Genomic DNA, 16,396 nt, shown 5'->3' on the forward strand with positions numbered 1-16,396 from the left:
CTCTTACCTATAGCTTTATCTTTGTTAACTTTCCAAGTCAACGGTCCTTCGTGGATCAGTTTTTTAGTGGTCAGGTCCAGATTCTACATAGAAAAAGAATATAGTTAATAATTCATACTCTGGATCAGGTGCTCCAAGACCAGAGAAGCTGTTTGGAAGGCAGATGGTGGATACATAGTAAGGCCGTACCTTGAACTGAGCAGCGACAGGACTGGCCTGCCTCTCCAGAGGGGACAAGTCTAGCCTGCGCTGATAACGGCTGAGCTGTCGCCGGTGCTCCGTCTCCCTGACGACCTCATTGACAGCTCGTAGTATCCCACGGCAGCACGCCTGTGCCCTCAGCAATGGCTGCAGGTCTGGAGAACCAGCTGTTGTGGGGGCACATACTAGTGTTAATCCAGGAGAAAGGGTGTGTGTGCTTGCCTCCTTGGTAAGCTGGTATGTGTGTGTATACTGAAGTGTTTTCATGGTTCAATACATTGTATGTGAGTGTTTCTATACATGCCTTCTGTGTGTCTGATGATGTTATCCAGCAGCAAGGGGTATTTGGTGAGTCTCTGCATCTCAGACACTAGAAGGTCCTTTAACTGTAGTCGGCGGCAGTGAGGGCTGGCTTCACATTCCTAACACACACACACACACACACACGAATGAGCCAAGGACATCTAAGTCCAAATGTGGATTCTGTTGACTGCAACACCAATTTATACCTAAAACAGCATCACTAGAAGTTATGTGCTGCAATAAAAGTCAAATCTAAAAGACTGGATAGTCTCCAATTCAAAATATGGGTCAACCAATTCACAACCCAGCCCACTAACAAATATGGCAGAAGCTCTAGTGTTTGTAGGTTTGTCCAAAGGCTTTATACCTCTAAAAAGTGTTACCTGTATAAGGTGCGCGAAACGCGGGTCTTTGCGTTTATTTTTAATGAGCTCCAGTGCCTGACTCTGCTGACTGCACAGGTGAGACACCTGCTCCTGGAACTCCTCTCCTGCAGCGTCTTCAAACTAACACGCACACACACAAACACATTAGCTACTGACATATCAAGTAAAGCAACAAGTATATCCCACACTACACAGAACAACCACTTCATTTTAGACAGCACCAAAAGATGATGTGAACTAGAAAGGGAGTAACACTAGCCAGCTCTCACTCTAGACACCATGATGTCTCCTATGCCTTGAACTATAGGAGAGTCCCTCAGCCTCTTCATGGACTCACACAGATTCGCTGAAACACAAATGCAACACCACAAAACAGAATCTGTTTAAGCGAGCCAGTGTGTATGTGGTTTGTTAGAAAGTTGTGTCAGTGGGCAACAAAACTCTACTTGTGTCATGAAGGCCACCGCAGAAACAACATGTACAGCCTCCAGTCCATACCTGCTCACAGTAATGGCATGGTGCCAATAGCTGATATTGTTCTGTCATTAAATTCCCAGTTTGGGTGGCTTTTACACTTCTTTAATCTTGATTATGATTTAGACACCAAGTAGGCTTCAGAAATTTAGGTTTGAAAACACACTAAGACAAATGGAGCGGATTTGCACGCACGCACACACACGCGCACACAGAGAGACTGACCATGAAGACTGTAGACCTGGGGCAGGTTGGGGAAGATACAGGAAAGTTCTTCGACGGTCAAAAGGTTCCTCATCTTCTGGAAGAACACCTGATCGAGAACCCTGAGAGTCCGCAGGTGAGACGCTTCCGTTGTGAACAGCTCTGAGGAAGAGGATATAGCAAAGTCACTACAATTTCTTACAAACGTTACACAATTCAGAATTCCACATGTTCATGAGTCAGGATAGAATTACCATATGTGCATAATAAATAGAATACTGTATGTTCAAAAGATTTAGTAGCTATTTAGTTTAAGTTAGATCAGTAAATAATTTTTTTTCATTTTGCATGTTAACTGTGTACTGGGAGTTGTCTTTTATAGTCAGTTGCTGTGCACCACATTTGCTGTTTTACCATATATGACAGCCTGCCGTTCGATCTCCCGGGAGCCGAGAGAGGCGAGTGTGTGCGGCTCCACTGTCTCCTGCCAGTTCTGACAGTGGACCGTGTCCTCTTCCAAAGGAGGTGCATCAGGCAACAACGCCAGTGGTGTATCCACACTCCTACAGGAAGAGAAGGAGGCATGGGGAAAGAGAGAAAGAGAGACAGAGCTTCAGCAGCAACTAACTAAGATAAATCAAGGTGATGGATATGGATGTTAAAGAACTGGACAGCAGGTGTGCATGTGTGCTCATTAGCATCAGACTAATGAGGTGTATATAGTTATAATTACATCTCAGTCATGCTCATGGATCTCTGCATCCTGGTGCAAGGCGGTGACATACCTGTCCAGAGTAGATGCTGTAGGCCGGAAATTCATGGCTCAGGAACCTCAGCAGCTCTTCCACTAGTGTGTCTAGTGAAATATGTTCAATGTTGGATGATCTCCTTAGTGTTCGTTTCAGTATCTGTTCATTCAGCTGAAGAACACCTTTTCTGAACGGGTTATCAGACGCAACAATGGTCCTTAAAAAGTCCACATTACCTATTATGATGTAATAAACGGAGGTGTGAGAGCTGCAGTAGTGATCTAAGCCAGTTAGCTAGCTAGCTATGTTCTTGTCCAGACACTTTAATGGCTCATGGCTGGTGCAATGACACAATATTCAACATTTCCTTCTGATTCTACTTTTAATTCTGTGACATTAGCTAAGCAACTATAAAGCTACTCTTGTCCAAAAATGCCAGTGTCGTTAGACGTATCAAAACGTATCAAACATAGCTTTAGCTAGGCTAGCTACTCAGACCTTCTATGAAACAATCACAACTTAGTAAATTCATAGTTGTTAATCACAGTAAAGTGTTTTTTCTTTTTGTTGTTTGAAAAGAGTTACCTTGTTACCTTGCTAGCTAACAGTTAGCTAGTAACAATGCCATCAAAAGTAGTTCTCCACTGATACAAGATAGCTAAGAGAAGTTTGGCTCAGAATGTGACTGATTGAAAAACAAAAATACATCACAAATAGCGTTATGCAATAATACCTAACGTGCATACATCAAATACAAACAGTCCCCAATGCAAACCTCTTTTACAAGGCAGCTATTTAGCGTCTGCTACTTCTGCAAAACAAACTCAGTCTTGCATGTTAGTGTTAGCTATCCAGCTAGCTAGGCATTGCTCCAGGACAGGTTTTAGTATAGCCAAAATAATTTGATTGCCTGTTAATTTTTTTAAAAGGTTGATGTAGTGATGTGACGTTCTACTAAGCGTGCCCTGATAAAAAGCTAATAAAATAGCTAAGGGCCAGATTCTGTTATATCATTAGTTAATGTCGTGTCCGTTGACGCAGGAAAGAAGAGACAGGAACCAGTGCGTTACCCTGTGACCTTTTATTAATGCAGAGCTCTGGAGATGTCACTTCACAACACAGTGCGAGTGAGACCTAAAGCATAACTTTGCAACAGACAGACTTATATTTCTCTCGCCTTGTGACACTTCTGCTTTTGTGTTTTTCCATCTCAGCCGTCACCTCTGTTTGACCGTCTCGTACACGTGTCTTCTTGCATAATCACACATATGCACGTCTAGGGCATTTCCTGTTATGTCTGGACATACAGTAATTATTTTATTTATTCAAGGATTAGTCCTATTCCATTCTGCGCATTATTCTCTACTAGTGTAAGCTTAGCATTCATTTAATTTCTGAAACCCCACAATTCCCCCTTTTGATCTCTACAAAGAGATCACCAATCACACTCCTTTATTCTGGCATCTCCTGTCTCTACGTCCCTTTCCCCCTGTATCAGTGGCATCATCGTGGTACCCTCATGCACATCTTTCCTTTCTATCATAGCTGAGATTAGTCTAACCATTAACGCCCTAATACATGGAATACAGCAGCACCCGCATGTCACAGCAATTCCCGTGAATGTGGCTAATGAAACCATCAATGACACAATTAAGTCTTTCCACTGACCGAACCGGCTCACCATCCAGGATTCCAACTGGTTGTTTATGCCTGAATTCTCATGCATTTCCTCTGATAGGGTCTTCAAACCATCCAATGCTCTACTAACTGACCCATCCGGAGCGGTATTATTAGGAATGAATGTACAACACATATCCTCAAGCATAGCGCAGACGCCCCCCTTTTCCGCCAACAACATATCTCATGCCATACGATTTTGCACCGCCATCAGTGAGGTTGGTCCCAGCTGATCTCTAAGTCCTTGCACTGCATCCCTAGTCAGGTTGGCTAGCCTGAGGACATTATAATGTACATAGTTAATCCGATCCACATTTTTATTTGGAGTAATGGGGAATAATGCGGAAAGTATCGGAATATTCTCAAATCCCCCTGCTATCTGGTCTGCTAACTTATACCTGTCCGGAACTCCACGAGGTATTTCTATTGCATCTATGTATGTGGGGGTATTCCTTGTTAAATCAAAATGGTTTGCCTTTCGCTTCTGTCTTGCTGCATCAGTTACCGGGTCCCTGTGTAGTTTTTTGCCTATCAGTAATAAAGGAGCTGCTAACCTGACCATGGCGCATGTCCCCTCCGAGTTCTCTGGCATGTTAACAACCAAAGTCATCCTTCCACAATAATCATACAATCCTGCTCGTGCCCATGAACCCACAGACTCGTTCCCAGTGACTGTGCGGTTACACCGCCGGGATGTGCCCCAAGCGTACTTGAGGTGTGCTTGAACTTCTAACGAAGCAAGTGTAGTTCCCCTCCCCCTTTTTGGGTGAAAATAGTCCTGTTCTGGTTCTGTTACTGATGGGGGGGAAAATAACGCTCAAAGTGTCACAATTCTTAGGGTTTCTTTCCTTAGTCAGGCCAATCATGCACACATAACCCTTGGGGTCTTTTTGTGGGAATAGGGGTGCCGGGGTTGTTATAAGTCTGGGTCTTGTGGCTGCACATGCTACACATCCACCAATCTCTACCCCCATTCTGCTTCACCGTCTTGTTCTTAATGTTTTAATCCTTTCCTACTGCCATGCTATTATTTAACCCAAGCGTGACCAAACTGTAAATGGAAACACACAACACAATACACCAACAAATAATCAAACAACACAATTGTCCAGAAGTCATCACTGGTGTTCTGTTCTTCTTACTTCGGGTTCTAAGGGTGGACTACCTTCACCCTTTTGCTCCCGGGGATTATTCTGCCCCTTCTGTGTGGGAGTGAACACCTGACCCGTCCGGGTCAGGTGAGTTAGGTGATGTTTCAGAAAGGTCCCTTGCTGTCTCTTGCAGACTCCTCTGCCGTGACACTGTGGCGGCGCACTGGCTCAGATGAAACCATGTTTCCCCTTTACCCTTCAGGCCTACGGCGTGGCTGGTTCTTTCTGTCACCTGGAATGGACCTGTCCACCTCGGCTCACTCCATTTTCTCTGTCTGCTCCCCGTCCGGTCCCCCTCCTGCGTGGAGAAAGCTGAAACGATACTTTGCAATTCATTAAAGTATGATGTGTGTGTGAGATGTTTTTGTTTTCTCATTTATTGTTAAGGGTCCGTGGGGTCCTGGAAATCCTCGACCTGTCTGCAATTCAAAAGGGGTAAAACCAGTTGTTGCATTTACTGAACATCTCATTTGCATTAATGCCAAAGGGAAGGCGTCAACCCAATTTAATTTTGTCTGTGCACAGATTTTGGCCACTTTGTTTTTCACATTTAGATTCATCCTTTCCACCTTACCTTGAGACTGAGGATGATACACTGCCACAAATGAATGTTTCAGACCCAGCATTTTCTCTAACTCCTGCAAATTGCGCGCTGTAAAATGAGTGCCATTATCTGATCTCACCTTTCTCGGAAACCCATGGTGAGGAATGTACTGGTTCACCAGGAACTTTACCACTGAAGCACTGTCTTCCCGTTTTGTTGGCCACGCTTCCGTCCACCCTTTGTAGTTGTCTACGCGCATCAATACGTACGTGTACCCCTGTGCTGAGTCCACCATGTCTGTGTAGTCATTTACTATCTCTTCCCCTGGTGTTAATGACAACGGATACTTACCGGGTGCCACCTTAATTGTAGGTTTGGGATTGTACTGTTGACATACTCTACATGTCCCCTGCACTTTATGATAGCTACTCTTTCTGGTCCCTGCAAGGCCTTTGCCAGCTCCCTCATTTCTGCCTCATGTTTAATTGGTTTGTTTCCCGCTGTCCTAAACCCTGCTCTCATCCATTGTCTTAGCTCCACATGTGCTGCCCCTACCGTGTAAGCAGAGTCAGTATAAATATTCACTTCCTTGCCCTTTGCTAACTTCAAGGCCTCCACTACTGCCATTACCTCAGCTCGCTGTGCTGATTGCTAACCTTTCAGCCTTTCTGCTTTCACCGTCCAAAATTCATCTACTTCTCCCTGTGTTTCTGCCACCACTGCACACCCTGCTTTTATATCCCCGTATGGTCCTCTAAATCCACATCCATCGGTGAACATGTTCCCTGCTCCTGGAATTGGTTCTCCTTCTAGGTCTGGTCTCACCTTCTCCTGCTTTTTGACTTCCTGTTCGCACTGATGAGGCTCTTCTCCTCCCATCATGTCTGCCATGTTGATTCGTTCATGCGTGTACGTGATGTGTGGTGCTTCCAAAATTTTGCTGATCCTCTGTTGCCTTAGTGCTGTCAAGGCGAAGGCTTGTGAGTTCACGTATGCTATTACACTGTGTGTGGTTAGTACCGTGATTGGATGTCCCATTACCAGATGCGCTGTTTTCTGTATGGCTTTAGCCACTCCTGCTGCATGTTGGGTGCATGTTGGGTGTCTTTTTTCCATGTTGTCTAGCTGTGTGCTCACATGCATGAGTACTTGTCTCTCTCTCCCTTTCTTAGCTCACAATCTGATTCCAGTTTTTTCAGTCCTATCAGGTAACATGGAAAGGATCCACTTCCAATCCATGTAGACTCTCCTCTGGTGTCCCCCAGGGCTCAGTATTAGGCCCTCTTCTCTTTGTATACCTGTTCTCTTGGTGATGTAATATCTTCTCATGGCTTTTCCTACCACTGCTATGCTGATGACACCCAATTATTTCTTTCTTTCCCACCCTCCGATACGCAGGTCTCCAGACTTATCTCAGCATGCTTGACTGACATTGTGTCATGGATGACAGCCACCACTTGAGGCTCAACCCCAGTAAAGCCGAGCTTATGTACATCGAGAACTCCCTGGTATCACTATCTGAAGCTGCTCGTAGCCTGGGCATAACTTTGGACAACCAGTTGTCATTCTCTACTCATATTTCAAATCTGACCTGGTCTTGCAGATTTCTCCTTTGTAGCATACGAAGGATTCGGCCCTTTCTTTCACAGGAAGCTGCCCAGGTAATTGTGCAGTCTTTTGTAATCTCAAAGCTAAGCTACTGCAACTCGCTACTTGCTGGTCTTCCTCTAAGAGCCATCAGCCCTCTACAGCTTGTCCATAATGCAGCTGCATCACTGGTCTTCAATCTTCCTAAATTCATATGTCACTCCACTGCTGCGCTCACTTCATTGGCAGTATGAAGTAACTGACCACATCAGATTTGAAATCTTGATGCTTGCATACAAAGCCAAAAATGGACCAGCCGCTCTATACATTTTGTCAATTGTCAAAGCCCGGTCCACATTCACCCCAAAATCCAATTACACCAACGACCCTCAAAACAGTCCCAACACATGGGAGTGGGAAAGCCACACAGGATAGAGGGCCATTCTTCCTTCTCCCTTTCACAGGTTAGTTTATAAAAGGGAAATGTGATGGCATAATCTAGCATTAGGCTATTAGCATCCAGATGCAGCTAGATTAAGGTAGAACCTGGTCCTTAACACTGATCTTGGACAATTTCATTCTTTTTTGAACCATAACATTAGCCATTATACAACAAAGGCCAAACTGGAGTCAGTGTAAAGGAGCCACTTCTACCAACATCTTAACAGATCAAAGTATAAATCCTTTCATATGTGTCAAAAACCAACCCTGGCATCACTGAGCCATTTCAAGAGGTGAGGGACGAGCTTCACAGTATTTACACTACACAGAAGGTGCCCCTTCATAGGTAATGACATGATATCAGACAACAAATATGTTCCTTTTTGTTCCCTGCAATGTTGACAGGAGTCAGTCCAGAACAGGGCTGCACAAATAAGTATACAGTAATGAGCAGTGAAGATGATGTCTTGCCACAACACAATGGCAATCCCAGTACGCCCTGCCTTATCCATTGTGCGTAAAGAGAGGCCAAACCTTTATTTTCTATTCTGTAGAACGCTTAAAGAAATAAAATAAACTCCTTCCACACTCTTTATTCTTTGCTCTCGCATAGTGTTAATTTATAAAATAAAGGATACAACATAGACATATGATGATATTAATGCAAAATACTCTCTTGGAGCCCATGTGTCTTGCAGGGGTCCCAGTGAAAAAGAACCTGAATTTGTTTAAGTCACCCATCCACACATTCCATAAGGCGAAGAGAGCCACAATCTTGGGTCAAGTTGACATGGGCTGATTATGGGTCCTCGAGCAAAATGGCACCTGTTGGGTTGCCAGTTTGTCACTGATGACGTGAGTGAGTATTAACATACATGTATTGGGTAAAGTGCTTGGGGGGGGGTCCCTTTAATGGGCAGATTCATTTCCTCAGCCATACATTTTCAGTCTCATTTTAGTTCCATTTCTTCATCTTCATTGACTAATTTTTTTTTAAACTGTCACCTCAGTTCCCTTGTTCCAACTTTAGCTTTACCTAATAAAAAAAAAAACACCTCACATATCTGGACTTTCATTTGAATGCTTTTTATTCCAACTCGGTGCATGAGCTGAAGGTTCGTCTGTCCTGTCTCTCTTCTCAGTTGCAGACAATACAATATTTGCAGGTTTCTCCCAGGAGAAAGGCATGCTGGGATTCTAGTAAAGAGCTACACAGGATGTATGAAATGGCAGGAATGCCACACCCTTAGTATGTGTGTGTTCATGTTTCAAATGTGTAAGTAAAACTCTTTACAATGTCTCGTGTAATAAATCAAAATCCTGTAGAATGGATCTTGGGCTGAACTGGTTCTGTTGGCCCTTCTTCGTTACCTAAACAGGTTGGAAAGATGACCATACAATTGCCACAGTCTGCAGGGGTAGTACACCATAAGCAACATAATTACATCAACTCCAAAATCAATACTAAACATTATTCAAATAAATACATAAAATTCTTAAAGTTAAAATTGGGAATTGCTACAGGTTTGAAGGCCAGTTTTCAGTCTGGCAATAGCAAGACCCAAGATCTGCGGTGATGTTTTAATATTCAACTGTGTGCTCCATTTAAACTCAACCCCAAATTATTCTAGTGATTCCAGACTAGATCTTTTTGTTTGGTACAATCAAAAAGAATTGTGGTACAGCATTAAACAGGTTTAGCCCCAGTATTTATAAATGGCTTCTTTGACACACTTACCATCGCTCGACCCAAGATAAATAGATGGTGTCCTGATAATGGAGGAAGACCCATGGATGGTGTCATCTGAACTGACTGACAGGTGACTTTTTTCTCACCATTGTGAGCAGTCTACAGTGCTTCAATCTCCTATGAAAATGAAAACAAGGAGTTAACCAGGATCTCACAAGTGCACAAAGCCATTCTTTTCAAACATAACATGAAAGTGCTAGCTAGCTGCAATGATAGTGTGTGTGTGTGTGTGTGTGTGTGTTTGAGAGAGCGTGAGTAATATATCCACTTTACCCTAAGCTGATGCAGGTTTTTCATCAGCCCCTTCATTGATTGAAAGATTCCATCCACATTTTTTATCATGCGCTGCCGTATGCTTGCTCGTGATTGGCAGGGCCTCGTTTCATGCCTCAGCATCTCCAGGTGTGAACGGCCTTTTGGTGACTGGCAAGGCATCTCCTGCCCTTCTTGCTGTGAGGACAATGATGTCACTTTCTGCTTCTGACTGGCAGCCTCTAAAGGATCCAAGGATCCAAGGATCAACAGTCTTAGTGTCCTGACTGGCAGAACACAAAGGGTGCAAAAAAGTTGGTAAATATCTGAGCCTGCTAAAATTCTATTTATAAAAACACCACCACCACCACCACCAGAAATATACTGTTTAACTATCATAGTGCAACAATGACTGTGTAATGGAGTGTAACAAATTCTTACCATCTTGAAGAGCAGCATCAGCCATTTTAGCTCGTCCTCCCACATAACCCTGCCCACCAGTATGCATGTAGGCTTCTGATTGGTCAGTTGGGATAGCTGTTGATCCTTGCTTGGTGGCTTCACTGCCTCCAGAGGCCGAGGAGATGGTCTTTTCTAACAGGTTCTTCCATCTGTGGAAACATCGCTAAAGCCATCAGGTCCCAATTTCTACAACAGCACAATGTTGTTAAAATCATCTGAACATAAATGGCCTGACACCATAAATGTTATCACAAAACAGACACAGCAGTGCTGACTGGTTGACCTTGATGAGAAGATGGTGGGTCAGAGAGAGACAAAAAAACAAACTCACGTGTTTTTCTCAGAGGAAGTCCCAGCCACCAGCTCGTATATCTGTCTCTCTGATGTACTGATCACATAAAAGGCCTTGTTATCTGATAGAGAAGAGCAGGTTGTCAAACAATGTATTCAAACTAACCCACATGCAATTTCTAACTGGCTTCTTAATTTTTTAAAAATAAAATAAAGACATAGTTATTACAGACCCATTCATCTATTCTGGCTATTCATAGCTGTAAGAATAACTACAAATATACCTGTAGCCACAGATCTGACAAGAGATGAATCCAAGCGAACAACGGGGCAAAAGGGGGTTTTGAGGTCCGTGTTCCTACCCCAAACCCCACCCAGTGAGCGCGCTGGACATCGCAAGATCAAACGGTCACCTGAACCCCTTTGGAGTAGCACCAACATGTCTGAGAGAAGCAGAGCATGAATGTCTGGAACACACACACACACACACACACACACACACACACACACACACACACACACACAGAGTGAGAATGGACCTGTCAAGTAATCATTTGCAAGAGGAAAAACAAAAATGTATGCAAGCTTGCACACAGATCATTGAAAGCATCCATTCACATTAAAAGTCCTTGAAACATGTGTATACACACGTATGAACATACAGGCAGATGCAGGTGTACACACACACACACACACACACACACACACACAGTTATTCAGACCATGTCATGTGTGAGGTAGCAGGGAACCAAATAACTCCAAGTCAGCATAGCACCATGCTCTCAATAGCTGCATTCCCCAGAGTTAACAGTGATTTGTTCAGCTGTGATGATCTCTTACCTATAGCTTTATCTTTGTTAACTTTCCAAGTCAACGGTCCTTCGTGGATCAGTTTTTTAGTGGTCAGGTCCAGATTCTACATAGAAAAAGAATATAGTTAATAATTCATACTCTGGATCAGGTGCTCCAAGACCAGAGAAGCTGTTTGGAAGGCAGATGGTGGATACATAGTAAGGCCGTACCTTGAACTGAGCAGCGACAGGACTGGCCTGCCTCTCCAGAGGGGACAAGTCTAGCCTGCGCTGATAACGGCTGAGCTGTCGCCGGTGCTCCGTCTCCCTGACGACCTCATTGACAGCTCGTAGTATCCCACGGCAGCACGCCTGTGCCCTCAGCAATGGCTGCAGGTCTGGAGAACCAGCTGTTGTGGGGGCACATACTAGTGTTAATCCAGGAGAAAGGGTGTGTGTGCTTGCCTCCTTGGTAAGCTGGTATGTGTGTGTATACTGAAGTGTTTTCATGGTTCAATACATTGTATGTGAGTGTTTCTATACATGCCTTCTGTGTGTCTGATGATGTTATCCAGCAGCAAGGGGTATTTGGTGAGTCTCTGCATCTCAGACACTAGAAGGTCCTTTAACTGTAGTCGGCGGCAGTGAGGGCTGGCTTCACATTCCTAACACACACACACACACACACACGAATGAGCCAAGGACATCTAAGTCCAAATGTGGATTCTGTTGACTGCAACACCAATTTATACCTAAAACAGCATCACTAGAAGTTATGTGCTGCAATAAAAGTCAAATCTAAAAGACTGGATAGTCTCCAATTCAAAATATGGGTCAACCAATTCACAACCCAGCCCACTAACAAATATGGCAGAAGCTCTAGTGTTTGTAGGTTTGTCCAAAGGCTTTATACCTCTAAAAAGTGTTACCTGTATAAGGTGCGCGAAACGCGGGTCTTTGCGTTTATTTTTAATGAGCTCCAGTGCCTGACTCTGCTGACTGCACAGGTGAGACACCTGCTCCTGGAACTCCTCTCCTGCAGCGTCTTCAAACTAACATGCACACACACAAACACATTAGCTACTGACATATCAAGTAAAGCAACAAGTATATCCCACACTACACAGAACAACCACTTCATTTTAGACAGCACCAAAAGATGATGTGAACTAGAAAGGGAGTAACACTAGCCAGCTCTCACTCTAGACACCATGATGTCTCCTATGCCTTGAACTATAGGAGAGTCCCTCAGCCTCTTCATGGACTCACACAGATTCGCTGAAACACAAATGCAACACCACAAAACAGAATCTGTTTAAGCGAGCCAGTGTGTATGTGGTTTGTTAGAAAGTTGTGTCAGTGGGCAACAAAACTCTACTTGTGTCATGAAGGCCACCGCAGAAACAACATGTACAGCCTCCAGTCCATACCTGCTCACAGTAATGGCATGGTGCCAATAGCTGATATTGTTCTGTCATTAAATTCCCAGTTTGGGTGGCTTTTACACTTCTTTAATCTTGATTATGATTTAGACACCAAGTAGGCTTCAGAAATTTAGGTTTGAAAACACACTAAGACAAATGGAGCGGATTTGCACGCACGCACACACACGCGCACACAGAGAGACTGACCATGAAGACTGTAGACCTGGGGCAGGTTGGGGAAGATACAGGAAAGTTCTTCGACGGTCAAAAGGTTCCTCATCTTCTGGAAGAACACCTGATCGAGAACCCTGAGAGTCCGCAGGTGAGACGCTTCCGTTGTGAACAGCTCTGAGGAAGAGGATATAGCAAAGTCACTACAATTTCTTACAAACGTTACACAATTCAGAATTCCACATGTTCATGAGTCAGGATAGAATTACCATATGTGCATAATAAATAGAATACTGTATGTTCAAAAGATTTAGTAGCTATTTAGTTTAAGTTAGATCAGTAAATAATTTTTTTTCATTTTACATGTTAACTGTGTACTGGGAGTTGTCTTTTATAGTCAGTTGCTGTGCACCACATTTGCTGTTTTACCATATATGACAGCCTGCCGTTCGATCTCCCGGGAGCCGAGAGAGGCGAGTGTGTGCGGCTCCACTGTCTCCTGCCAGTTCTGACAGTGGACCGTGTCCTCTTCCAAAGGAGGTGCATCAGGCAACAACGCCAGTGGTGTATCCACACTCCTACAGGAAGAGAAGGAGGCATGGGGAAAGAGAGAAAGAGAGACAGAGCTTCAGCAGCAACTAACTAAGATAAATCAAGGTGATGGATATGGATGTTAAAGAACTGGACAGCAGGTGTGCATGTGTGCTCATTAGCATCAGACTAATGAGGTGTATATAGTTATAATTACATCTCAGTCATGCTCATGGATCTCTGCATCCTGGTGCAAGGCGGTGACATACCTGTCCAGAGTAGATGCTGTAGGCCGGAAATTCATGGCTCAGGAACCTCAGCAGCTCTTCCACTAGTGTGTCTAGTGAAATATGTTCAATGTTGGATGATCTCCTTAGTGTTCGTTTCAGTATCTGTTCATTCAGCTGAAGAACACCTTTTCTGAACGGGTTATCAGACGCAACAATGGTCCTTAAAAAGTCCACATTACCTATTATGATGTAATAAACGGAGGTGTGAGAGCTGCAGTAGTGATCTAAGCCAGTTAGCTAGCTAGCTATGTTCTTGTCCAGACACTTTAATGCCTCATGGCTGGTGCAATGACACAATATTCAACATTTCCTTCTGATTCTACTTTTAATTCTGTGACATTAGCTAAGCAACTATAAAGCTACTCGTCCAAAAATGCCAGTGTCGTTAGACGTATCAAAACGTATCAAACATAGCTTTAGCTAGGCTAGCTAATCAGACCTTCTATGAAACAATCACAACTTAGTAAATTCATAGTTGTTAATCACAGTAAAGTGTTTTTTCTTTTTGTTGTTTGAAAAGAGTTACCTTGTTACCTTGCTAGCTAACAGTTAGCTAGTAACAATGCCATCAAAAGTAGTTCTCCACTGATACAAGATAGCTAAGAGAAGTTTGGCTCGGAATGTGACTGATTGAAAAACAAAAATACATCACAAATAGCGTTATGCAATAATACCTAACGTGCATACATCAAATACAAACAGTCCCCAATGCAAACCTCTTTTACAAGGCAGCTATTTAGCGTCTGCTACTTCTGCAAAACAAACTCAGTCTTGCATGTTAGTGTTAGCTATCCAGCTAGCTAGGCATTGCTCCAGGACAGGTTTTAGTATAGCCAAAATAATTTGATTGCCTGTTAATTTTTTTAAAAGGTTGATGTAGTGATGTGACGTTTTACTAAGCGTGCCCTGATAAAAAGCTAATAAAATAGCTAAGGGCCAGATTCTGTTATATCATTAGTTAATGTCGTGTCCGTTGATGCAGGAAAGAAGAGACAGGAACCAATGCGTTACCCTGTGGCCTTTTATTAATGCAGAGCTCTGGAGATGTCACTTCACAACACAGTGCGAGTGAGATCTAAAGCATAACTTTGCAACAGACAGACTTATATTTCTCTCGCCTTGTGACACTTCTGCTTTTGTGTTTTTCCATCTCAGCCGTCACCTCTGTTTGACCGTCTCGTACACGTGTCTTCTTGCATAATCACACATATGCACGTCTAGGGCATTTCCTGTTATGTCTGGACATACAGTAATTATTTTATTTATTCAAGGATTAGTCCTATTCCATTCTGCGCATTATTCTCTACTAGTGTAAGCTTAGCATTCATTTAATTTCTGAAACCCCACAATTCCCCCTTTTGATCTCTACAAAGAGATCACCAATCACACTCCTTTATTCTGGCATCTCCTGTCTCTATGTCCCTTTCCCCCTGTATCAGTGGCATCATCGTGGTACCCTCATGCACATCTTTCCTTTCTATCATAGCTGAGATTAGTCTAACCATTAACGCCCTAATACATGGAATACAGCAGCACCCGCATGTCACAGCAATTCCCGTGAATGTGGCTAATGAAACCATCAATGACACAATTAAGTCTTTCCACTGACCGAACCGGCTCACCATCCAGGATTCCAACTGGTTGTTTATGCCTGAATTCTCATGCATTTCCTCTGATAGGGTCTTCAAACCATCCAATGCTCTACTAACTGACCCATCCGGAGCGGTATTATTAGGAATGAATGTACAACACATATCCTCAAGCATAGCGCAGACGCCCCCCTTTTCCGCCAACAACATATCTAATGCCATACAATTTTGCACCGCTATCAGTGAGGTTGGTCCCAGCTGATCTCTAAGTCCTTGCACTGCATCCCTAGTCAGGTTGGCTAGCCTGAGGACATTATAATGTACATAGTTAATCCGATCCACATTTTTATTTGGAGTAATGGGGAATAATGCGGAAAGTATCGGAATATTCTCAAATCCCCCTGCTATCTGGTCTGCTAACTTATACCTGTCCGGAACTCCACGAGGTATTTCTATTGCATCTATGTATGTGGGGGTATTCCTTGTTAAATCAAAATGGTTTGCCTTTCGCTTCTGTCTTGCTGCATCAGTTACCGGGTCCCTGTGTAGTTTTTTGCCTATCAGTAATAAAGGAGCTGCTAACCTGACCATGGCGCATGTCCCCTCCGAGTTCTCTGGCATGTTAACAACCAAAGTCATCCTTCCACAATAATCATACAATCCTGCTCGTGCCCATGAACCCACAGACTCGTTCCCAGTGACTGTGCGGTTACACCGCCGGGATGTGCCCCAAGCGTACTTGAGGTGTGCTTGAACTTCTAACGAAGCAAGTGTAGTTCCCCTCCCCCTTTTTGGGTGAAAATAGTCCTGTTCTGGTTCTGTTACTGATGGGGGGGAAAATAACGCTCAAAGTGTCACAATTCTTAGGGTTTCTTTCCTTAGTCAGGCCAATCATGCACACATAACCCTTGGGGTCTTTTTGTGGGAATAGGGGTGCCGGGGTTGTTATAAGTCTGGGTCTTGTGGCTGCACATGCTACACATCCACCAATCTCTACCCCCATTCTGCTTCACCGTCTTGTTCTTAATGTTTTAATCCTTTCCTACTGCCATGCTATTATTTAACCCAAGCGTGACCAAACTGTAAATGGAAACACACAACACAATACACCAACAAATAATCAAACAA

The sequence above is a fragment of the Electrophorus electricus genome, unplaced genomic scaffold, assembly GCF_041902795.1.
Source record: "Electrophorus electricus isolate QZ-2024a unplaced genomic scaffold, ASM4190279v1 Scaffold71, whole genome shotgun sequence".
NCBI classification, from domain to species: Eukaryota; Metazoa; Chordata; class Actinopteri; order Gymnotiformes; family Gymnotidae; genus Electrophorus; species Electrophorus electricus.